General features: G+C 39.0%; 1 protein-coding gene across 3 annotated transcripts in view; it reads left to right on the top strand.

Moving 5' to 3' along the window:
• The first annotated feature begins 10639 nt into the window (after window positions 1-10639).
• Window positions 10640-24171, top strand: part of ZFYVE9 (zinc finger FYVE-type containing 9) — a 135027-nt gene continuing 121495 nt past the window's right edge. For 2 of the 3 annotated variants that reach the window (XM_081057617.1, XM_081057615.1), the window contains exon 1: window positions 10640-10960. The gene's annotated coding sequence lies outside the window, so the exon portion shown is untranslated. The remainder of the gene's footprint in view (window positions 10961-24171) is intronic. The other variant, XM_081057616.1, reaches the window with a different exon arrangement.

Below are 24171 nucleotides of genomic sequence, written 5' to 3'. Positions count from 1 at the left end.
TTGTGGAAGGCGCAGCTCACACTGGCTCATGTGGGGATACAACCGGCAACCCTGGTGTTACGAGCATCTCACTCTAACCAACTGAGCTAACTGGTCGCCCCCAACATTTGCCAATTTCTGTATAAATATTCCCACAATGGCCAATTTCACAAGTTTTAAAATTTTACTAAGTCCAATTTATTTTTTTTGTTGTTTGCTTGTACTTTTGGAGTTATATTTAAGAAATCACTGCCTTATCCAAGGTCACAAAGATTTAGATCTATTTCCTTCTAAGAGTTTTATAGTTTTAGCTTTTACATATAGGTCTTTGATCATTTTAAATTTGTTTTTGCATATGGTGTGAGGTAGGGTTCAACTTCATTTTTTTGCCTGTAGATATCCAGTTGTCCCAGTACCATTTATTGAAAAGACTATTCTTTCTCCATTGAGTGGTATAACACACTACAATTTAAAACATTTGAAACATTCAGAATTTAAGTGTTTTATTTCTTTGTAAAAGACTTATCAAGGGTAATTTGAACAGTGCTTGCCTTCTTATTGTATAACTTACAATATGAGAGGCCACATTTTCTATGCTTGGAACGTGGTCCGACTTCTAAGTTTTAATCAGTTTTCAACATCTTATTCTTTGCATTTTCAACATTGTGAAGTATCTCCCAAAATGTTACTATGAAGTTTTTTACTGAGGTTACTTTCTCTTAGACATCGTCATTCTTTTGGTCACAACCACTTTCTTCATTTATATCAATAAGTTTGCCTTCACCAAGTTCCTCTGGCTGCACATCTAGTCTTTCAAATGGAAGGAATGTCAATATCCCCATGCTCAACTACCATGTTTCCCCAAAAATAAGACCTAACCGGAAAATAAACCCTGGCATGATTTTTAAGGATGACATCCCTTGAACATAAGCCCTAAGCTCTAATGCGTCTTTTGGAGCAAAAATTAATGTAAGACCCGGTCTTATTTTCGGAGAAACACAGTATTTCTTCTATAATTCCCTTTATATTCAACTAAAGTTTCACTTCCAACCTTATTTTTAATACTTTTTGTTTCTTTATTTCATTTGAACATTTTGTTTGCCAATTCCTTTTTTTGATTATTGATTTCTGTAAAACGTCACATGAGTTTTCTCACTGGTAGAAAAAGAGGAAAACACAATATATATTAATACTTTCTTGTCTGTGAAAGAATTGAAGAACAGGTGTGCTGACAGACTTTCAAAGAAGTGATGTGATTGATCACTGATCATGATGTGCATCTGTCCTTTACATAGTGATTTGTGGACTGAAGAGATAGCAGCAAAGTTTGTACTTTGTGCAATAACTTACAGTTAATATATTGTGATAAATGAAACCAGAATTGCATTGTTGGGGGACTGATGTTAGTCAACTAAACTACGGTAACTAAAATTTGCACAGTTCAGAATTGCAAAGTAAGAGCTGTCGGTATTTATTAACTGTTTTTAATATACTCTATTTAATTGTAAGTTTATATAATTTAACTTTTTTAAATGGCATGTTTTAACAATTGACTCATAGAGTCTACTAAAATTTAACAACTGGCTCTCATGAGCTGGTTCCAGCCCATCACGGCTTTCAGCTCACATAGTCCTCAATTCTATGAATCCAATCCTTCCTTCCCTCAGCCAAAACACAGACACACGTGCATATAAATACATTCAAAACTAAGCAAAAACATTCTTTTCTTTCAATTCTGTATTCCTATAGTATCTGGATCATAGTTAGAGCTCAGTGTTTGTAGAACTGAAGTGAATTCACATTCACATGAGAATACACCCATAAGTTCACATCATTCCCTCACATGCACAATTGGGGTGTAGCATGCCCCAACAAAATAAACATGTGAGTCATAAGGCTGTCGTGGATGTTGACTGTTTGGCTGGTCTACTACGTACTCCAAAATATTTTTTGTTTATTTGTTTTCCTGATTATGAGAGAATACATGTACATTGGAAAGAATAGACGAGGGTATTAAGAAGCTGTTAACTCTTTGCTAGAGCTGTAGAGATAAAGATAGAAACACTGTTGGAGGTTAAAAAGAGGAGAAAAGGCAAGGGAAGATATTTAACTTTGCATCCCTACTGCGTACCTGGCACTTTCTTGGTAACTCTTACCATCATGTACCATGTAAATGAGAAAAACAAGACTCAGAGAGAATGAGTGACTTCCTTCAGGCAAATAGCCTGAAATTGGTGGAGCTGTGAATTGAACTCAGATTCGCTAACTCCAAAGCACAGGCTTTTTTCCTTATACTGTACTGTCTCTGAACACGCTGGGTAGTATGAGTAGCCTGGTGGGCTAAAGGAGCCGCGACTGAACTGGATACCCTGAGGGAAGGCCCAGACATTCCGAGGCCTAAATAACGACTTTCCTCCCCAGTCCAGTCCTCGTTTGTGTCATCAGAACCCAGGTGTCTCGTCTCTAACGCAGGATCTTTCTATTGTACCACATATACTATGATGCCCCGTATGTAATTCTTATGAAAAATACATCATAAACATTCCCCAATAGCAAGTGTATCCTAATACTTTCCTTCTAGGACCAGAGGACAGCAGTGTGAGTCATGGACAGAGTGTTAATTATGCTCATCGAAATACCCTTGTTTTATTATTCAGTCAAAGTTGATTTTTAGGAAGGCATTTCACTCACACTATGAATGCTCCCAGTGGTTTTCCCCTCCCTGGATGTTGGCGCACCTTCCCCCCTCTCAGTGTGGGAGGAGTTGTGGTGGTGCTGAAGCAATAAGGAAATTTGTAGTCAGATAGACCTGGGTTGGAATCTTAGCTCTGCCACTTATTGGCACCCTGGACAAGTAATTTCACCTTTCTGAACCTCAGTTTCCTAATCTGTCAATATGTTGAAACAGCACTCATCATTTTTTCCTCTCAATCCTGCTACTCCTCTCCTGCTGCCTCTCTGTCTGATAGCATGGACTACCAAGTTACCTAAGCCAGAAAACCACGTGTCACCTTTGACTTCTCCCATTTTTACTCACTGATCCAATCATGAGTCTGATGATTTTACCTCCCAAAATCTCCATTCTCCTACTCTACCCTAATTCAGGTAACCATAACTTTTGCCCAGATTATAGCAATATACACTTATAAATGACTTCCCTGTCTCCAAATCTATGTCCTCTTATCTATTCTCTACATAGCAGTTAGAGCGATCTTTTCTAAAATCAAACCTGTTAATGCCCTTGACCATCTTAAAAGCTCCAATGATTTCCCATCATTCATAAGATAAAATCCAAAGTCGTTTATATGAATTGTAAGGCCTTTCCTGATTTGGCCTTTGCCTTGCCTTTGCCTTTGCCTTTGCCTGTCATTGCTCCCCAATCTTGTCCTCTCTGCCTTGACCAAAACTGTTCTCCCAGTTCTTCAGACACATCATGTTCTGTATTGCCTCTAGGTCGTTGTATATTCTATTCCTGCTGCTGGGAACACACTCTTTCCCAATCTACTCCCTTCCCACCCCTCCACCCAATTTACCTAGTTAAGTCTTAGCCATTCTTCACGTTTCCATTTGGTATCACTTCCTCTAAAAAGTCTTGCCCAACCCCTAAGGGTAAGATATCCTTAATTTGTGTTCCCAAAGCACACTGTGCTTACCCCCTAAAATCATAATTGCCTGCTTTCTCATCTGCCTCCACCAGGAGAGTCTAACCACCTTAATGGCAGAGACAATATCACGCTTACCACATAACATAGTGCAGGGTACATAGTAGTATTCAACAAATACTTAACCAACTGACTGCATAATGAACTCTTCTGTGCTCTCATTGTCCAGACCCCTGGCTCTGTACACTATGTTTCAGAATCTGCTTCTAGCCCTCTTTTCTAGTTTAGGTGACCTGTTCTCTTCTTGTACCCTAGGTAAATCCTAAGACTCAGCTCTATATTCTCTCTTATTGTCAACAGCCCTGAACTTCCAATTAGGCTAGTCCATTCTTTACCCCTAAGGAATCTAGGATATCGGTGCTGGTCAACCCTGTCCACCACTGCTACTTGCCCAGAGAGATTCAGATAATAACAACAGCTCATCTAATAAACACCTACTATGTGGCAATTCCTTGTATATATAGCAGAAATTCGTCTCCTTTTATTGATGAGAAAACATGTCCTTCTATTCACATCCAATAGTTACTTAGGATTTGAACCCAAGTCCGTCTTGTTCCAAAGCTTTTCCATTACATAGTCTTAACAGTGTTATATCTCTTACTGTATAGGAAACACGAGTGTTGGCAGGGCAGAGAGACAATGGTAGCAATGAGGGTAGCAAACCCTTTGGAAGGGAGTTTGGTGATATCTAACAAAACTATATATGCATTTATCTTTTGACCCAGATATCCCACTTCTAAGAATTTATCCTTAAGGTACATCTACAACATTAGAAAAACATACATGCACAAAATTATTCATTGAAACATTGTTTGTAATACAAAATAGTGGAAATAACCAAAATACCCTCACACAGGAGAATGGCTGAATAAACTACAGAAGTGACGATCAAACATTTTGGTCACAGGCCCCCTGTATATGCTTATAAATTATTGAGGATCCCAGAAATCTTTTGTTTATGTGGATTATATCTATTGATATTTATCATCTTAGAAATTAAAACTGAGAAAACATTGTAAACAATTATTATTCAAAATAACAATTGTAAACTCATTATGTGTCAACATAACTTATTTTAATGAAAAACAACTATATTTTCCAAAATAAAAAACATAGTAAGAAGAGTGGCAGTACTTACATTTTTGCAAATCTCTTTAAAGTCAATCTACTAGACGGCAACTGGGTTATCATATCTGCTTCTGCATTCATCCTGTTTGGATATGTTGTTTTAGTTGATATATATGAAGAAAACCTGTCCTTAATAGGTATGTGGTTAGAAAAGTGGTGAGTATTTTAATAGTCATTTCAGATACTTGCAGATATTTTCTTTGATACTACATCAAAACTTGACAGGTAGTAATTTCTTAAAGGTTAGCTGCAATGTGGAATCTGAAATCAAAGCAGTGAATTTTTGTGCTCTGTTCCATTAAAATCCTTTGGTCTATATTATTCTTTAGAGAAATATTTTACCCACATATGTTTTTGTAACATCATGCAATTGGTCATTTGAAAAAATACTACTAGTTCACTGAGTTATGCAGATATACCAAATGTTGACACATTTCATTATACAACATAAAAAAAACCAAACACTCGACAACATTTGTTAATATCACCATCCATCTCTTCAGAACAGTTTGGAAAGCTGTCAAGTTCATGCTGGTGAATACAAGTTTTTCAAAATTCTAATATTTACTTGAAAACCTGACTTTTATCAGCAAATACTATTAGTTGCTTTCCTCGAAGTGATAGGCTTACTTTATTTTTTTTCTAGAAAATGTCTGTCAAATTCCCAAGTCTGGATGAATAACCATGGTTTATCTGTTCCTTAAAGTAAAAATGATGTTCAAGTGGTGTGTGTGTGTGTGTGCACGCGCGCATGCACATGTGTATGTATTTTTCTAACTTTACTTATTGACAGAGCTTAGAAGCAATAGCAGTACAGTGGCAATGAGCACACCTCCCACCTATATTGATTTCTAAATACCATTCTCCACTAAATGGAACCAGGGCTTTTAGGGGAAATAGGTGATTCCAGGGCTGCGGCTGGGAAAGCACAAGTTAGGCCTGGGATACAGTGCCAGAAAGTAAGGAAAATGCTTAAAAAATGATGGTGAGATGATGAATGAACATAAAAGCCAGCCAAATCTGAAACAATTTGTACATCAAAATAAATGATGATAATGATTACATAATTCATAGAATAAAATAAATATTGATGAGCTCATTCTGACATAAATCAACAAATCAATAAATGAATAAATGGGATAGAAGCGAAAAAACTCTCCCACATAACAGGAAAACAAAAAAAAAGGTACAAAGAATGATAATGATGGAATCAGAAAATTACCATTTGGCAACCACTATAATAATAATTATTTCAAATAAGAATTATCAATGGATGTTAGAACTTATGGGTAGTCTCAAATGATCTCCCACAAAATATTTATTAATTACAAAGAACAAAACACACTGGATAAACCTGGTAAACACCACCTTAATTAATCAACTGAACAAAGTTGCATCACCAGTGATGGGATATACAGGTATCACTGGCCTACTGATATGATGCTTTGAGAAGGACACAACATCAGTTTTGAAGTATTCCTGCCAAAAATGCATAACCTGAATCTATTCATGAAGAAACATAAGACAAACTCAAATTCAGGGATATTTTACAAAATAAATGGCCTGTATTCTTCAAAAGTGTCAAGGTCATGAACGACAAAGACTGAGAAACTGTTCCAGATTTTAAAAAATTAAACAGATTTGACAACTAATTAAAATGTGTGATCCTGCACTGGATCCTGGGCCAGACAAAAACACACTTATTTCCTTTTTCTATAAAAAATATTAGTGGGTCAACTGGCAAAATTTGAATAAGCAGATAGATTAAATCACAGTACTATATCAATGTTAAGTTTCTGAGTTTGATAATTGAATTGTGATATTTGTACTCTTTTTTTTTTTTTAAGGAAATAGACTCAAAAATATTTAGGGATAAATGGATCAGAAAATAATTACAATAGTTATATCTATATTTATATCTATCACTCTATGGAGATGAAAGAGCAAGAAGAGGAGCACATGCATGCATAAGAAAGAGAATAATAAAACAAATGTGGTTAGATATGGGTGAAAGATATATGGGATTTTTTGGTAGTATTTTTGCAACTTTTCTTTAAATCTGAAATGATTTCAAAATAAAAAGTCAAAAAATCCCACAAACATACATTTTGCACTATTTCCTTCTAACTATTATACTTACATATTTTAGAAATACATTTAAAAATTGGGATCATACAATGTTTTTTACTTAATACTGTTTTTTTTTTTAATTTGACATTGAATCATGAGCAGTTTTCAATGTCATTTAAAATTCTTTAAAAATGCAATTGCTAATGGATGCATAATATTTCTTGTTTGGAGGTACTGTAATTCATTTAGTGTAGTTAAGGTTTTCCTCACATTTTTGTTATAAACCTACGGTAAAATATACAAGAAACATCTTTTTGCATATATCTTTTGTTCACATATTTGATTACTTCCTTATGCTTGATTCCTAAAATGGGAATTGCTTTGTCTCAAATGACCTAACAAGCTCCCAAACATCCCCAATTTCCTTTTTAAGTTTGTGCTGCTTTACTGACTTGTGGCCTGCTCCAGGGCTTACTTTGGTAACAGATTGTGAATCCTGGGTTTGATTGTGAATTCAGATTATGAATTCTGGCTCTGGATGGTGACTGCAGAGGGGTGTGGGAGACCCTGGCTGGTAGCAGCAGGCTGGGGTCAGTTCTGGGCTGCTGGGCCATCACTTGTTGAAGAGGAGTCTTACTCTTTGGTGGGGACCTGAAAATTCATAGGAAAGGCCTAAAAAGTTACTGAGTGGGTGGGATGCACTAGCCTGATACACATCAGGCTAGGCCACAGTTCAGTTCAGTTTAACTTCCCCTGAGGTGTACTCTGTGCTGAGACTGGTTGTGAAGACACAGAGATGAATCAAATACTGAACCTGGCTCACAGGGCTCACCATCTGATAGGGGAGACATACAAGAAAACAGATATTGACAGTGCAGTGATGAGTACCTATAAATAGGGAAGCACAAGGACTATTGGGAGCACGGAAGAGGTTTTGTGTCTCCCTCTAAACAAATTTTTATACAGTATATATACTCTTGTACATAAATATATTCATTCATTCCTTCTTCCTCTCTCTCTTCATTCAGCGCACCTATAATTTATGGAGCATATACCCTAGACCAAAAGGGGTGGCAGTAGAGTTGGAAAGAAATTCAATAAAAGCAAGAAGTAGAATTTATCAGGCTTAGTGACCAATTGTCCAGAACAAGACACAAGAGTTAAGGATGACTCCTGTACCATTTACCAAGCCAGGAAATAGGTATCTTTTTGGCCTGATTTCCGCCCCCACCCCTGCTTTACACCGGTATAATTGACAAAAGGCCTGAATTTAAAGAATAAATTTTAAAGAGCAAAGAAAATTTTGTTTGGGGTGCTATACCTTAAACTCACTTGAAGAAACCATTCTTAGAATACTAGCGTTCTACAGGATGGATGTATATGATGTAAAAATAAAAGCAGGGGGCTCTACCAAGTTGAGAACAAGATTTTAGAGGCACTGGATAGTGGTGGAAATCAATACAAAACTGAGAGTGGGATAAACAAATCAATTGACAGCAGGTCAAAGTAGATTAAAATGAAAAAGAGATTTACAGCAGAAAAGAAAAACAGATGAGAGAGATTTCAGGAGCAGGGAGCAAACTGGGTAGGAAGAGTGAAAATGATGGAATGAAATTGTAAATGAAAGGATTTCAAGTGGACTACTATGATCAGGGAGGTGGTAAAGATGATAAATGCAGCCACTTTCAGCAACATAATTTGAATAGGAGGGGAGAAAGTGTGAAGCAAGAGGAAACCAGCCCTGGGAACAAATGAGTCATCTTCATAGAGTAGCTACACCCTGAGTAGCATGATTATTCATAAACAAATGTACATTTCCTGGTGGTAGTGAACTAGACTTGGAAAGCACAGTGCTAATGTTACGTTGTCAAACTGATTTAAATGAAAGGGCCCATTTCTCTAGATTAAAAATTTTTAGCAACAGTAACTTACTCTTACAGGATTTTCTGAATATTACAGAAAGGACTGTTAAGGCATCAGATGGGAGACTGAAGGAATCTCAGGTTTTACTTTCAGCTTTCCTTGAGGTTGGATATATTTCACATGTAAAATGGTGATAGTATAGTACTTAATTCACAGTTGTTGTGAGGATGAATCATAGTTCCCCTCTGAGCCCCAATTTCTCTGAGTATAAAAAGGGCATAGTGATTTTTTTTGTAATGTGACTCAGAAGTAGGTGGTGAAGGCACACTCAGGATTGTACAGGAAGCTTTCATTGATTGGAAGAGAATTGCTGGGTTATATTTTCTCTAAGGTGGCTGCTCAATTATTATGTGAAAGTTCCCAGAGACCTTATATAATTTTCTCATTAAGATTTATTATTATTAGGACATAACCCAGGGTAAGGTGAGATTGCCTTATGGCTTTTTTTTTTTTTTTTTTTTTTTTAGAAAAGAAAAATATACTGGTTCTATGCTAGTATCTGCTATGCAGCAGAATGTCATAGGATCCAGTGTATTTAGCTCTATTATTCTTCAATGGAGGGATATTATGTAAGTCCATTACTGAAATTTCAGGAAATTTTACCCAGACTAAAGGTGATGAGAAATGATGTATCCATTTTTTGATGGAAATATATTTACACACACACGGATCGAGCTCAAAAGAACAAAAGCAGGTGAGAACGATCTTGATTCGAAGGAAGACTGAGAGGGTGTTTTGGAACCAACAATAATTGGAACTAACATTTCTTAAGTACCTTTATGGGTCAGTTCCTTCACATAAATTATTTCCAAGCTTCACAACTAGCAAGGTAGGCATTAGAAAACTGAGGTTCAGAAATGTATAACTTGCCCAGGGTCGTAAACATGGCAGAATTCGAACTGGTAGTGTGAGGATACGTCTGGTACGAAAATCCCTGCTCACTTTACTATACCACTCTATGATAAAATAATGTATTTGGAAAAATTTGAGAAAGAGTACTTGGAGAATTTATTCCCTCCTTCCCCTCTGACGATCTTTTTGTTTCTTTTGTTTTTTGGTTCTGATATTTGCACCCTAGAGTCTGAGTGGGCTTGAATATGCGGTATATGTAAAAAGAATGATTCCACAGCTCCCACAATATAACAATTTCCTCAGGGCTGTGGGGGTGGAAGAGTAAAGGTGGGAATGAGGGAGGGGGTTAGTTAGAAAAGATGGATGATTCTTTTCTTACCTTTAAGTCGTTTATGAATTTCAGGACAACCCATTGGCTATTCTCTTTTCTTGCTTGGAATATTATCTTTTTCCTATTTTGGGGGGAAGGTCTGAGGGCCTAAAGGTTTGGTATCTGCAGGAAATTTCTGTAATGATCTGCAGAGTAGAGCCCCAAAAAGTTAAGGTCAAAGACAATTCAATTCCTTCATCTGTTTTTGGGAGAGGATTTGTGTGTGTGTGTGTGTGTGTGTAAAAGGGTTGGTGCGGGGTCACTCTTACACCCAGACACACTGAAGGGATTAGAAGGAATACCTCTGGAATCACGAGAGATGAAAACGAGGAGATTCCCTCACACTCCTCCTCTCAGGTACGGGTCGGAGTGACAGGCATGTTCTCAAACGTCCTGGAGTGAAGAAAAACGTACAAAGGTGCTCGGGGTCTGAGGACCCGGGGTCGCCCGGGTGGATAGGGACTTAGGGACTTCCGCCTCCGGGGGGGCATCGTTGGGGTCCGGCGGGAGGCCGTGGGCGGTGCTTGGAGCCCGCCGCCGGGGCCTTCTCCAGACTGCGCTCCCTGGCGTTTTCTGACGGTCGTGCCCCGGCGGCCGCCGCAGTCCCGCTGCCGTAGCGGGGCTTGGGGTCCAGGGGGCGCTGTGGCCCAGTAGCGCCGGCGGCAGGAGCGGCCAAGGCGACGCTGGAGGCTTCGCGGAGGATCCCCGCCTGCAGCACCTCTGTAGTCCCGCCGCAGCGTTGAGCCCCCGGCCCTGCTCAGTGGAGCTCCTCCGGGATCCGCGTGGCTGCGGCGGTCCGGGAGCTCGATGCGGCTCGGCAGGCGCTGGGCCTCAGCAGCAGCGGCGATCACAGCCCCTTCTGGAGTGGGAGGCTTCGCGGCAGCGCCTGGGGCCGCGCCGGTGCCCTCCGGAGGACGCTCTCGGCTCAGGGACGACCCCCCGGGCCATGCTGAGGCGGCGGCGGCCGCTGTTCGAGGTGAGTGTGGCGCGGCGCGATCCTGGGCTCCCTGGCCTTCGGCCCCTGGGTCGGGAGGGCCCTGGCGGCAGCCCTCTAGCCGGGCGGACGGGGCGTCCAGCCGCTGCGGCAGCCTCCCCCACCCCGCGGCTCTCGGCCTCAGCCCCTTCTCCGCGTGACCCCTGGGAGGCTGGAGGCCCGTGGGGGGCGACTAGGCCCCGCGCCGCCGAGAAGCCCTCGCCCCGGCCTCGGTTCCGGCGCGGCCCGATGTGTGGAGCAGTGGGCTGGAGGGGCATTGCCATCCTTTGGGTTGGGCCCGGGCAGAGCGCAGCCTCTTACCCCGGGCCCTGCACGCACCTCCCGGAGGGAGGCAGAGGACGCCTGTTTGCAAACAGCCTTGGCTTTTCCGCGCCGCATACTGAGCCCCGCAGAGTCCCGGGGGGAGGGGCGGGAGGGCAGGGTGGGAATTGGAGTGCAGAAAGTGAGTGACCCTGAAAGCGCCTGGTCCCCCTGGAGTGCCGTTCAGGATCCGACTGGGTTGAAAACAGCCTTCTGCGTCTTATTTGAGGTGAAATTTCATCACCTGCCGGTGGCTCATCCCTGCCTTCTTCTATTACATTTTGCCTCGAAGCGTGGTCTGCCTTGGAGAAAGCTGCATCCCAGCTTTACGATGTTAAGTTTCCTAGATAAATGCTCTCACAATTATATACATATATCTGTATACAGGTATATGCATATATCTCTATATGTCGATATGTATATTTCGATATGTATATATCGACATATAGAGATATATGCATCTGTATATACCATGAAGGTCTATCCCCCCCCTTCTCCTCCAATAAGTGTAAATATTTTAATGCCTCAGTCCTCGGTTCAAAAATGTTCTACCTAAATAGATCCATCGATAGCGAGATGATTTTAAAAAGTCGTGCTGACTATACTAATAACAGATACCTGATAGAAATGGGTTTATTCTGAATTTTAGAACTTAAATAATTTGTTCTGGTATTAATGTAAAAAAAAGTTAACGATTGCACTTTGATACTCTACGTCAGATGTACGGGTGTTTGTGGTTTATGATAAATGTGGTTATTCTTGTTTTCCTGTTAGGTATGTGAAGGTTGTAGGATTGATTATAAGTACTTCTAAAACTTCTATAAACATGAAAAAAATAAGTATGCTAGTAGAAAACTTGGAAAGTACAGAAAAGTACCCATGTAGACTCTCCATAAATATTTAATGGGGGAAAGTTCACCCATAATCTCATAGTACATTTTGATGGTCATTTAAAGTTTAAAATGGGGTTTGCACTGTTGGTGATTTTTAAATTATTGTTTCTGCATATTAGGTTCACAGTTAACAGGCTGTTCCACTTTACTGTTTAACATCCAGGTGTTTGTATTAGATCTATAAAAATGTTTTAGATCTATAAAAATTCATCAGTTAAAACAGAATAACATGGTGAGGACCTACAGACCCCACTGCATCATGGGAAGCTCCTGAGGTCTAGGGAGGTTTGGTGTAGTAAATGTTTTTGAGGACGGATTCTGTTACATGTGGTAGCCTGTATTGTTTTTGTAAGATTTTGCTTAACTATTTATAATTGTAAAAAATTGGCTTGATTAGATATTTTGGTAGATTAATTTAGGTTTTTAATAGTCTAATTCCGTTTTTCTCAGTGTGTCCCCAAAGACTACCAACATTAGAATCAGCTGAGGGTGCTTATTAAAATATACAGATCCTGGCCCCTTGAATCAGAATTTCTAGGGATAATAGTGGCCCAAGGATCTTTATTTTTATCAAGCACCCCTGTTCTTAGTCCTAGTAAAGTTTGAGAATGACTGATATAAGTTTAAAGTTGACTAACCTTGGCAAGCTGAATGAAAGTACATTTTTGTTTCCTAGCAAAGCTATTAGTCAATCTTAAGCAGCCAATACAATCATTTCTCATAGCAACAGATAATGGTGTTTTAATCTTAGAAAGAAAAAGGATGATTTTCGAGGGACAGCTGATTCAATCGACAAACATTTGAGAGCCCTTTGTGGTAGCAGTGTTGTTATAAAAGGATACCTGGTCACTTACCTTGGCACTTAATCTCCTTGGATCTCAGTGTCATTGTAAAATGCAGACAGTTATACTTATATTGCAAAACTTTTAGGATAAGTACATCTGAAAAGATTTTTTAATCTGTAAAATATCATTATAAAATTTTAGCTGTTAATGTTAAGTGTGAGGTCTTTTCTTTGGTGTTCTGAGAAACACAAAAATGACCAAGGTCTCTGTTAGCAGGTAACTAATTGTGGAAGTAGGACATATTTAATTAATCGTTACAGGGCAGGGTCAGGCAAGTGTTGTAATGGTGTAGAATATGCTAGATCTCTCTTTAAGGATTCTATGTTTAATTCAGTAGCTTTTCTTTAAGAATATTAACAGTTTTTATATACGGTCTTTCCTTTCTCTTCCAATTCCTGATTCAGAGTTTTATTATTTAAGAAAGTAATTGTATATGTTCCCTGGTAGTGATAGTTTTATATTAATTCCTTTAAAAAGACAGAATGAGTGGAGATGATACCATTTCTTCCTGTGTTGCTAAGCTACCACTGTTCATTCCATTTAGTAAACTTTTATTTGGTACCTGTAAGGTGCTCGACACAGATTAGTTGCAAGGCACAAAGCTTTTTAAAAATATAATTTCTTGGATTTTAACATTTTAATTTAAATTCTTATATTCTTAAAGGGATGATGATGAGTTTGTGTGTGTATGTGTGTGTGTGTGTATGTATTTGCGTGTGTGTGTGTTTTATGGTTGTTAGTGTTTATGGTTGTGTGTGTGTGTGCGTGTGTGTATTTGCGTGTGTGTGTGTTTTATGGTTGTTAGTGTTTATGGTTATTAGTTATGTGGTGCAGAGTATGGAGTCGATATGGGCAGGAATCCTTACTACAACTCTTAGAGCAATATGACATTTAGATCCTGAGTTTCTTCTTATGTACTACTGGAGTAATAGCACCTCTCACTGAGAAGTGGAACAGGTTCTATGAGATGAAAGTAAAGCAATTAGCTCATTGTTTGTCACATAGAAGGTGCTCAATAAATGTTCATTTGCATTCCTCCTTTTGGAGAAAACAAAAACCAGGCATTGAAATTTCTGTGTGACTTAAAACTTGGTAGCCTTAATTTATTTAGAGAATGAGTCTACTTTTGGAATTCTTTGAAATTTTTGATAGAAAACTATTTTGATCTTATTACATACATTTCCCATTTGAATTTTAGCTAAAAATTAGCTACTGTATAGGGTACACTTATTATAAATTATTTTCTGAATTTTACATGATCTTTGATTTTTTTGTGTGTATCTGACTTGCGTTAATACAGAGGGTGCCAAAAATGTACCCACATTTTAAGAAAGGAAAAAACTGTATTAAAATTGTAATACTCAATATATATTGATAACAAAAGATGAGTACAAGTCACGTGTATACATTTTTTTGGTACCCCCAGTATAGAGCTACGTTTTTAGTATGTAATAATCAACGACACAGTTCATATTGGGCAAGGGAAAAGGAGAACTTAATGTTGATGGGGATTTTGAGACCTTCAGGATTTTATGTTACAGAACTATTTTTAAAATCTTAAAATTTTTTTCTGTAAATTGCCTTTTAATTTAAAATCCTTTCATTTGTTTATTTAAGCTTGAAACATGCTTTTGTGGACCTACACTTTGGACTATGGTAGTTTCTTTAGTTAGTAATTATATAGTGATTTGTCATATTTTCTCTCCTATTATTTATGATGATATGTCCTTGATATTTGTGATGGTAGATTTTTCTTATTTTTTAAAAATTTTTTTATTGGGGAATATTGGGGAATGGTGTGTTTTTCCAGGGCCCATCAGCTCCAAGTCAAGTTGTCCTTCAGTCTAGTTGTGGAGGGCACGGCTCAGCTCCAAGTCCAGTTGCCATTTTCAATCTTTAGTTGCAGGGGGCGCAGCCCACCATCCCATGTGGGAATTGAACCAGCCAACCTTGTTGTTAAGAGCTTGTGCTCTAACCAACTGAGCCTGAGCGACCCGGCGGCCCCTGTGATGGTAGTTATGTTGCATTTTTTAAAATAAAGAAGTAGTAGTAAATCCATGCATTAGATTTTAAAAAATTAAATTTAAATGGAAATTTATTACCTTTTGAGGGAAGGAGTCTTAGGAAGAAAGACCTAAGAAAATGGTAAAATGAGTCTAGAATTTTTAATAAATTGGGGAAAGTTTGCGTATATTCAACTGTGGGTTCTTCTGGCAGTTTGAAATAATAACAATTATAGAGAGGCTATGAAATATGAAGTAAAGAACACATATATTTCAATTAAATTTAAACTATTAGATAAGGCTCTTTTTTTTGTAACAGCTTTATTGAAATATAATTCACATACCATAAAATTGACCCATTTAAAGTATATAATTTGGTGGCTGTTAGTATATTCACAGAATTGTGCAAATCACCACTATCTAATTTTAGACATTTTCATCACTCAAACAAGAAACTTATACCCATTAGCAGTCACTCCCATTCCCCCCCACAGGCTTCCCAGTCCTAAGCAACCACTAATGTGCTGTCTGCATCTGGATTTGCCTATCTATTCTAGACATTTCATTTGAATGGAATCATACAATATGTGACTGGCTTCTTTTACTTAGCATAGTATGTCCAGGGTTTGTCCATGTTGCAGCTTTTATCAGTACTTCATTTCTCTTTATTGCCAAATAATCCATTGTATGGATGTAACACATTTTATTTATCCATTCATCACCATAACCATCATTGATAAGCAGAACTCGATGGAACTGGTTAACCATATTGCCTGGTGATGGGGATAGTGGTGGGGAGACTTCAGCTATATTTTATATTCTAAGAATTATCACTTAACAAAAAATTGTTTGCCTTAGGTTTAGTTTTCCTTTAATGCCAAAACATTTCTAAAAAGTTAGAGTCCAGTTGCATATTTAGTGATTAATATTTCTAAGCATTCAGCACTGACAGATTACCTCTCCATGATACATAATTTATATACATACAGATTAGTCATTGATCTTTATTTTTCTATGTAGCATAGTCCCCTATTTGTTCCCATTCGAGGTATTAAAGCTTTTCTATGAGGGTTTTGTAGGATGCAGTTTAAATACAGTAGTAATGACTTGCTCATGTTTCTAGAGTTACTTCAAAATAGTTAGGAAGTACTGTAGGGATACATTGTTTGAGTAAACAGTGCAAGTTTTGGGCCTTCATTCTACATACAGGGGATCATCCATAGTATTTTCCCACCTGATTATGATAACTTTCAGATCTCTTAATGCTGACTTTGAACCGAGTGAGCTGAAAGGCTTGCACTGGTTTGTTATACAATCTTTTGGTTGCTTTGGATGCAATAATTTCTATATAAAGTTACAAAAAACAGCAGTTCTGGAGTATTTTTTGTTGGGATTAATGAAAAAGTATGCTTTTCTATTTGTAATATGGTTCTTTTCTAACCTCTCATGATTAAGGTTTGGTAGTTTATCTGCCAGAATTCCTTTTATTAAAATGAATAAAGAGTAAATGGTATATATTTTTTAGTATTTCAAGGTACAGCTGAGCCTATCTCAATTTTTTTTTTATTGAAATAAAGAGCAAGCAGTATCACAGTTTTTTGAAAACATTCTGTTAGGGTTTATGTAAACTTTAATCTTTATTTTTCATTTTCAATTAAACAAGAGAAACAGCCCCTAAAAAAATAATTGAAGTAAAACACTGCCAGTTTGAGAAAAACCTTAAAACTTCAAAATACATCGTTTGAACTTTTTGTGATATAGTAACTGCCCATAGGTTTTGTTTTGTTTTATTAATTAATAGCTGAGGTAAATTGTTTTTGAGGTTATTATGAGGTCACCCTTGGAAATTTCTGCTCTATGTCTAAAAAACAAGGTTGAGATTCTTTACTGTGGCACAGCCCTTCAAGTCTTGGTTCCAACCTAATCATTTCTCACTCCTGTTCCTGCATGTACCACTATCTAATCCTTCCAAGATTCCAGGTTTATGAAGTTTTCCTTGATTTCTTTACCTTGTATTACTTATGTAATACAAAAGCTTTGTCAACAGTGTGCCACCTTCTGTTAGGTGTGTTATGTATGTTATTTCTGATTCTTAAAACGACTCTATAATATCATAGTATTTATGCCTGTTTTACAACTGAGCAAACTGAGAGGCTTGGACAGTTTGACTTTCCTAAGCCCACAATGGTGATTCAAGCCATGTATCTCTGACTATAAACACACTCTTTTTCATCATATGAACCTCCCCATGTTCTGTTTATGTTAGAATATTTGTAGTGCTTTAGGAAGTATTCATATTAGGAGAGCACAAATTTAGTTGATTGACTTTGGTGGATATTTGCCTTTGAAGTATACTACTAGCATGTGGCATTTTGTATAAGAAAGAGGTGTGTATGTGTGTGTGTGTTTTGGGAACTTTAGCTTTCATGTACTTTTTTTTTCTTTTTAAAAAATATTTTATTGTGGTAAAACATTGCACATACTGATATTTTTGAAGCAGGTAAATGCCTGCTTTGCTATTATTAGAAAAATATATTAGGTTAATGCAAAAGTAATTGCGGTTTAAAGGGTTAAAAATAATTGCAAAAACCGCAGTTACTATTGCACCAACCTAATAACTGATCCCTGGACCTCATTTCTCTGATCTGAAAATGAGTAGTGGACTAGATGTTAAGTTCCCTTTCACATCTGATATTCTATTAAGTGTTTCTAAAGAACTGAATTTTGAAAAGATACATGGCATGTAGACAACTCCAGGCATTAATGACGTAACAGAACACGGGAGTGGGGGCAGTGGGCTGAGGAAGATAAGAGAACCAAGACCAAGGGATTGTAATTTATGTAAAAGTTTTTCCTGTACATAAATAATACATACAGAGAATGTATTACTGAATACAAGCATAGAAACTCTGAAAATTAGCTGGATGAGTAGTTTGTGACTGAGGCTTCTTTCTCTACGTTACCTCTTTTCTTCTGCCCTTTCTTGTGATAGTGTGTATGTGTTGGAGAAAAATGCATCTAGAACTATGTTATGTGAAAATAACCACATCACCAGTAGCACACGTGAAATAATTAGAGCTTTTATATTGCTCATAAAGTGAGAATTCAGTAATTAAAATGTGGACTAATTATTGTAAATCTTCAGAGTTTGTTGATAAAGCAGAGGAGGACATGTTTTGTATCCAGAAGAATGAAATGCAATTTAATGAGAACATTTTTATATACTCTTCCCACCCTGGAGGTATTGGAGATGGTGATATTGACATATACTAGATGGACAGATGATGTCATTACTAGCTGGAAAATTGTTATCCTTTTCCTTGTTTCCTTTTCTGGAATCTTGACTTTGGGAAGAAATCATCCTACGCCAGGGGCAAGGAAATGTTCTTTAATCAAATAAGTTTGGGTTTTTCAGCATAGTACTATATCTCTCAGGTAGAGATTTGCAAATACACATTTGTATTTTTAAAATGGACGAGTAAAAGTAAAGAAACTTGTTTAACTTTGTTCAGCAGTATATTACCCAAACTTAGTGGCTGTGGACCCCTTTTTCCCACTTAATACTTAGCAGTACACCTTATACTAATGTAGGTCAACTTTTATCTGTTTTATAAAGCCTTACGCTCACAATATCCGTTGAACCCTCAGGCGATACTTACGAAGGACCCTGCTTACTTACGAAGGACCTTATTCTGTTGTCGGTTACTGCTAATAACTAGAAAATTGCTTTTATATTTAGCCAAAAATCTGCTTTTCTCTCATATCCTTTTGTTCTCTAAAATTATACAGAGTAATTACTCTCACCTTAATATCTAAAGATGACAAGATAATGTATTGTCTTCCCGAGCATAGTCATTAAAAGCTCAGGCTTTGGAGTTAGACTGCCTGGGCTCAAATTTTAGCTCCACACTGCTTTTACTGTGTGATCTTGGACAAGTTAATTAACTTTTCTGTGCCTCAGTTTTTCTCATCTGTAAAATGAGACTAACAATACTACTTTAGTGGGTTAAATGAGCTGAATCATAAAGAGTTAATTATAGTATGTTGGTTTAGGTCCCCTGGGAAGTAGACACATTAGTAGTGCAAGAGATTTTATGGGGAATAGAATGGAATGCCTGTGAAAGGAAACAAAAAGGAAACCAAATTGATGAAAGAGAGCCTCAGTCTGTGATGTAGATGTGGGGGAAAAAAAAAAAAATCTCAGCCAACCCAGCAGGGAGGTCCAGAGCAAAAATTGCCTGTCAGAGGAGTCCTGCGTCGGGGAGAAATGGCCAGGTTCTAGTGGACCCACCATGACTAGTTACTTGCTAGGAGCTGCCCAAGAAGAGTATGGCTTGGATTGGAAATCTGAGATGAATTCTGAACATGCTGCAGCTGGAAGTTAGCTAACTGTGCTTGTTGCACCCGAATGCAAGTTCTTTTTTGAAGGGAGATCCAAATGACCACCACAGACCATTTCCTATACTTCATGGATCTGTGTCTCCAAACTTTTTCTGAGAGAAGCTTCTCCAATGTGCCATGGACTTCTCTTCCTAATGGGAAACTTAGAAGAAGTAGGTTAGTGAGACAGACTTTGGCCCTCATCTCTGTACCTGGTCTCAGCGCCACAGTGGTTCTCGTGCTCCACTGTCCAGTCTACATTTCCTCTGCCATTAGCTGTCATTTCTGCTGGTCGTAGTGGCTTACCTAGTGGGGTGACCCAACCCTCATTTGTGAGGGGTCTGAGAACCGTACTCTTCGGCTGGAGTGGTTGGATTGGTCCATTCCCAGTCACAACTGGGCAAGGGAGTATCAAGTGGTACCCAAATGAATCTTTTGGGTTCCACCCATATTCCTTCTTGCTCCCATTAAGTAACAGTGTAACAGCAGCTCTACTTCTTCTGGAGGATGAGGGTTAATTAACTCTACCATGATAGTGATTACTCTTCTTGCTGCCTGGTCCCGGGACACAAGGAGTCCCAAATGTCCAGGCTGCAACTATAAATTGTAGTTCAGTATGATCTTGATCCTGGGCAGAAGTGTGCCCAGGACCTCTAACTCTAGCATCCAGCATTATGTGGATGGGAAGCACAAAGCTCTCTAGTGGATTGTTGGGATGATGGTAAGCGGGAGCAATTTCTGCTTCTACATCTTGGTTCTTGGATTCATGTGTTCTCCCTCTTGGGAACGTAGCTTGGAATCAGTGCGTATTCCACACCCAGTTGTCTCTGAACCGGGACAGCTAGTGTATCGTCAGTAGGATCTTCCCATACTCTGTAAGGCGGGCTGCTTTTGTATGGTGCTATTATGGGACAAGACTGCTAGATCCTGTGGTTATGGGCCCACTACCACAGTTCCTTCACTAGGAGGTGGTTCTTTTGTTTGGAGGCTATGTGGGATTCCATGTCTGTCAATCAGGAACTCTGTAAGTCCTTCTTTAGTGGTGTGGGTGGGGCTCTGTTGGTAGGAAAGGCAAACCCACACCTGGAATATGTATCCATTCCTGTGAGGATCAATCACTGGCCTTTCTGAAGGACACAATGTGGTCAACTTGCCACCTAGTGGATGGTTGGTCAGCTTAAGGCATAGTGCTGTACTGGGGGCTCGGTGTTGGTGTTTGTTACTCATTGGTTAGGTGTTCAGAGGTGGCAGTAGGCAGATTGGGCCTTGATAAGTGGGAGTCCATGCCTCCTTCCTGTTTCCATTTTCATTTATGCCATATAGTGGTGTCTTCATTTATGTCCTCATCATGCCAGTTCTGGGGTGACTAAGTTAACGGTGTCATTTTGTCTAGTTGGTTGTTCAGTGTCTCTTCTGCATTGGATGCTTTCTGGTGGGCATTAACGTGTGAAAAAGATTTTCACGTTCTGTGCCCATTTCCATATGTTCATTCATTTGCCTCTGCTTGTACAGTCTTTTTCCTTAAAGACCCTTGACCTTAGCTAGTCCATTTGCTATTGCCCATGAGTCTGTATGTATTCTTAACTCAGGCCACTTTTCTTTATACACAAAGTTCATGACCAGGTGCGTTATTTGAAGTTCCATTCTTAGGAAGATTTTCCCTTCCCATTGTCAAGGTCATGCCTTGAAGCTTGTTTGTTTTTTTTTTCGTCTTCTTTTCCGCCCCCCTAGCTTGCATTCACATCCTGAGCTGACCTACTTACTTATAAGCCAACCTTTGGATCTTTTTCCTCTTTAAGTTGGTCATATATATAGGATCCCCCAAATAGCTATAGGTGTGAGCTGAGGAAAGGGTGCTGATAGAACTGTGATAGGTGTCAGGAAGTCTTGCCTGTCTACTTATGTTGCCTTCTTGTGGCCTTTGGTTCTGCTTGGCTTTGATTTTTGATGTACTTTTTCCATCTCATAATGGATTGTTGCTGAGCTCACTTGACTTGATGACTTGGAGAGTCCTATTGAACCTAACTCGTTATGGGCAGTTGTGGACATAAGGTGCTTAGTGGTCAAGTGTTCTGTCTCTTACCAGAGCCCAGGACTACATCAGGAATTGTTTTAATAGCATGACTTTCCTGCAGAACTTCAGGAGCCTGCATTGGTGATTTTCCCACTGGGGCTTGCTATAAATTCTAGCTGCACCTTTTCTCAGCATTTATACCTCCAATAGTGTAGGTACTGCTTGCACTGCAATCTGGACGTGCTACAGAGTTGTTTCCCCCACTCAAAGCTGGCATCCTTTCATGTTACCCAGTACCTCGGCCACAGCAATATTCCTGTGTATAGAACGTGTTGCCTCTGGAATCTGCAGAAGCTTGCCAAATGTTGTGTTTCCTTTTTTGTAGTGGGGGATGCATGATGCAGCAGTTTGTCTTTTGCTTTGGAGAGGATGTGTTGGCATGACGCTGACCACTGGATTCCTAAAACTTCAACTGAAAAGGCAGATCCTTGAATATTTGTAGAGTTTTTCTCCCACCCTTTGGAGCACGTGTATGTTACCATGTCCTTTAACATGCTAGCCTTCTCTTGCTCATCTTGCACGATCAACATGTCATTGATTTAATGGATCAACATGCTGTCTGAGTCCAGATCTCTTCAGACTAGATTATGACAGAGTAGGAGAATTAATGTAACTGAAGCAAAATTGTGAATGTATACTGTTGTTTATTCCATGTGAAAATGAACTGTTTTTGGTTGGGCTAGGAAATAATTCGTTTGCCAAATCAATGGCTGCATGCTGTGTACCATGTTTATCTGCTATAGCAAACATACTACATCTGGCATGGCCGCTATGGTCCTGGCTACTACTTGGTTAAACTTGCAGTAGTCTTAATCATTCTTAAGGATCCAACTGGTTCTGCAGAGGCTAGACTGGTGAATTAAACAAACATGAAAGGGACCACTACCTCTGCGTCTTTGACATCCTTAAGGGTGGCACTAATGTCTGCCATTCCTCTTACCTTCACTCACTCACTTCTCAATACTCTTTTGGATTTACTATTTTGGCCAGGGGATGGGGAGATATTTTCAGGTGTCACTTGGCCTTTCCCCTATGGTGGCTCTTACTCCACAGGCCAGGATCCAGGGTGGGGGTTACCCCAACTGCCAAGTATGCCAATCCCATTTATATATTCAGGGACTGGGGAAATGACTGTTGGGTGGGTCTGTGGACCAGTGGGCCCACTGTAAGCTAGACTTCGGCCAGGACTCTATTTATTCCTTAGTTCCTGTATTCTTTCCCTTGTAATAGGGCCGAAGGGATGTTTGAGGTCTCCAGATATTAGTGTCATTTCAGACTCTGACCAATAGTTCTTTATGTGTCTGGGTATTTTCCTTTTCCATTATACGGTCACCTAAGTAGATAGCCGTAGGTCCTTTTAGGGAAGGACTTAGGGAAATCCTGTATGTTACATAAATTTTATATAATAAAATATATACATAAATAATATGTAAATATATTATATATTTATATTTTATATACATAAATTTATAAATTATGTATATATGTATATATACAAATAATGAGTGTGTGTGTGTGTATACATTTTTTTTTGGCTATTGTGTTGCATTATTCTTAATCTTGAGGACTTAGTCGTCTTGCCTCGCAGGCAAGAGGCTTCTTAAGTGTGTTCCTGCACAGTGGGAAGTGTTAATGTTATCTCTGCAGACTCTTGGGGGAGAGGAGGGAGGTCAGAGGAGTCTGGAGAATCAAAAATCTTCGGGGACAACCATCGTAGATGTCCCTATCTAACAGGCTTCCATGTTTTCCAAACCAGGACCTGACTAGTGTAACAAATCTGCCTTGGCTGAACATTCAGTCATCTTTGAAGCATTGCAGTCTCTATCCTGAGGTTGGTCTTATCTTTTCCTGCTCTCCCTCTGTAAGTGATAAAGATGTCTTTGTGAGTTACTAGAGAGCCCTCTGGCCTTCACACTTAGATTCCAGTTGTTTATTACCTGCCCCCACTAGGGAGTCCCTGAAACCTAACAGCCAGCCAGTTCCATTTTTCTTATATGCTTTGTTTTCTTCACACTTTTCAAATATCTGGAATCATTACATCATTCAGAGTTTTCCTCTCTGGGAACATTCTCCCAAGCAAGTTTTAGCATTTGGGCTACCAGCTTGTGCCAGGGACTGTCCATGCCTCATATACCACCCAGAATGAGATTCTCATTGCCAGTGGGACAGTAAATGATCTCGTTTTCAAACCCCATCTTACCTTTTGCTTTCTCAATCCATTTCTGGTACCAACTGTGCCAGTTTGAGTTCTTCTGGAAGCAGATGCCAAAACAGAGTTAGGAATGCAAGAAGTATATGGGGGATGGGGAGGTCTCTTATGATAAGAAAGTGGGGAGGAAACAATGGGCAGGGAGAGTCTCAGACCCAGTGAAGACTCCTGAGCAAAACTTTTTCCTTAGAGGAGTCCTGCATTTGACAGAAGTGGCTCTGCCTTAGTGCTGGTGCTGTGATCAGTCATTGGCTAGGCTGCCCAGGAAGAGAGTGGTCTCAGCTTGGTAGCTAGGGATCCTGAAGGGCCTGCAGCTGGAAGCTGTCAGCTAACTGAATGCCTAGCAGCTGAAAAGCTGGATCTCATTCTTGAATGGAGATTCCAGGGACACACCGCCAAGACCGCCACATATAAGTGCTAAGTAAATGTTAGGTATTGTTGTTATAATTGTCTTCTGATTAAATTTTCCTAAGTTGCTTTTATCCTTTA

The sequence above is a fragment of the Rhinolophus hipposideros genome (assembly GCF_964194185.1).
Source record: "Rhinolophus hipposideros genome assembly, chromosome: 8".
NCBI classification, from domain to species: domain Eukaryota; kingdom Metazoa; phylum Chordata; class Mammalia; order Chiroptera; family Rhinolophidae; genus Rhinolophus; species Rhinolophus hipposideros.
The sequence above is the reverse complement of the archived record's forward strand: the minus strand, read 5'-3'. Positions and strand labels throughout refer to the sequence as shown.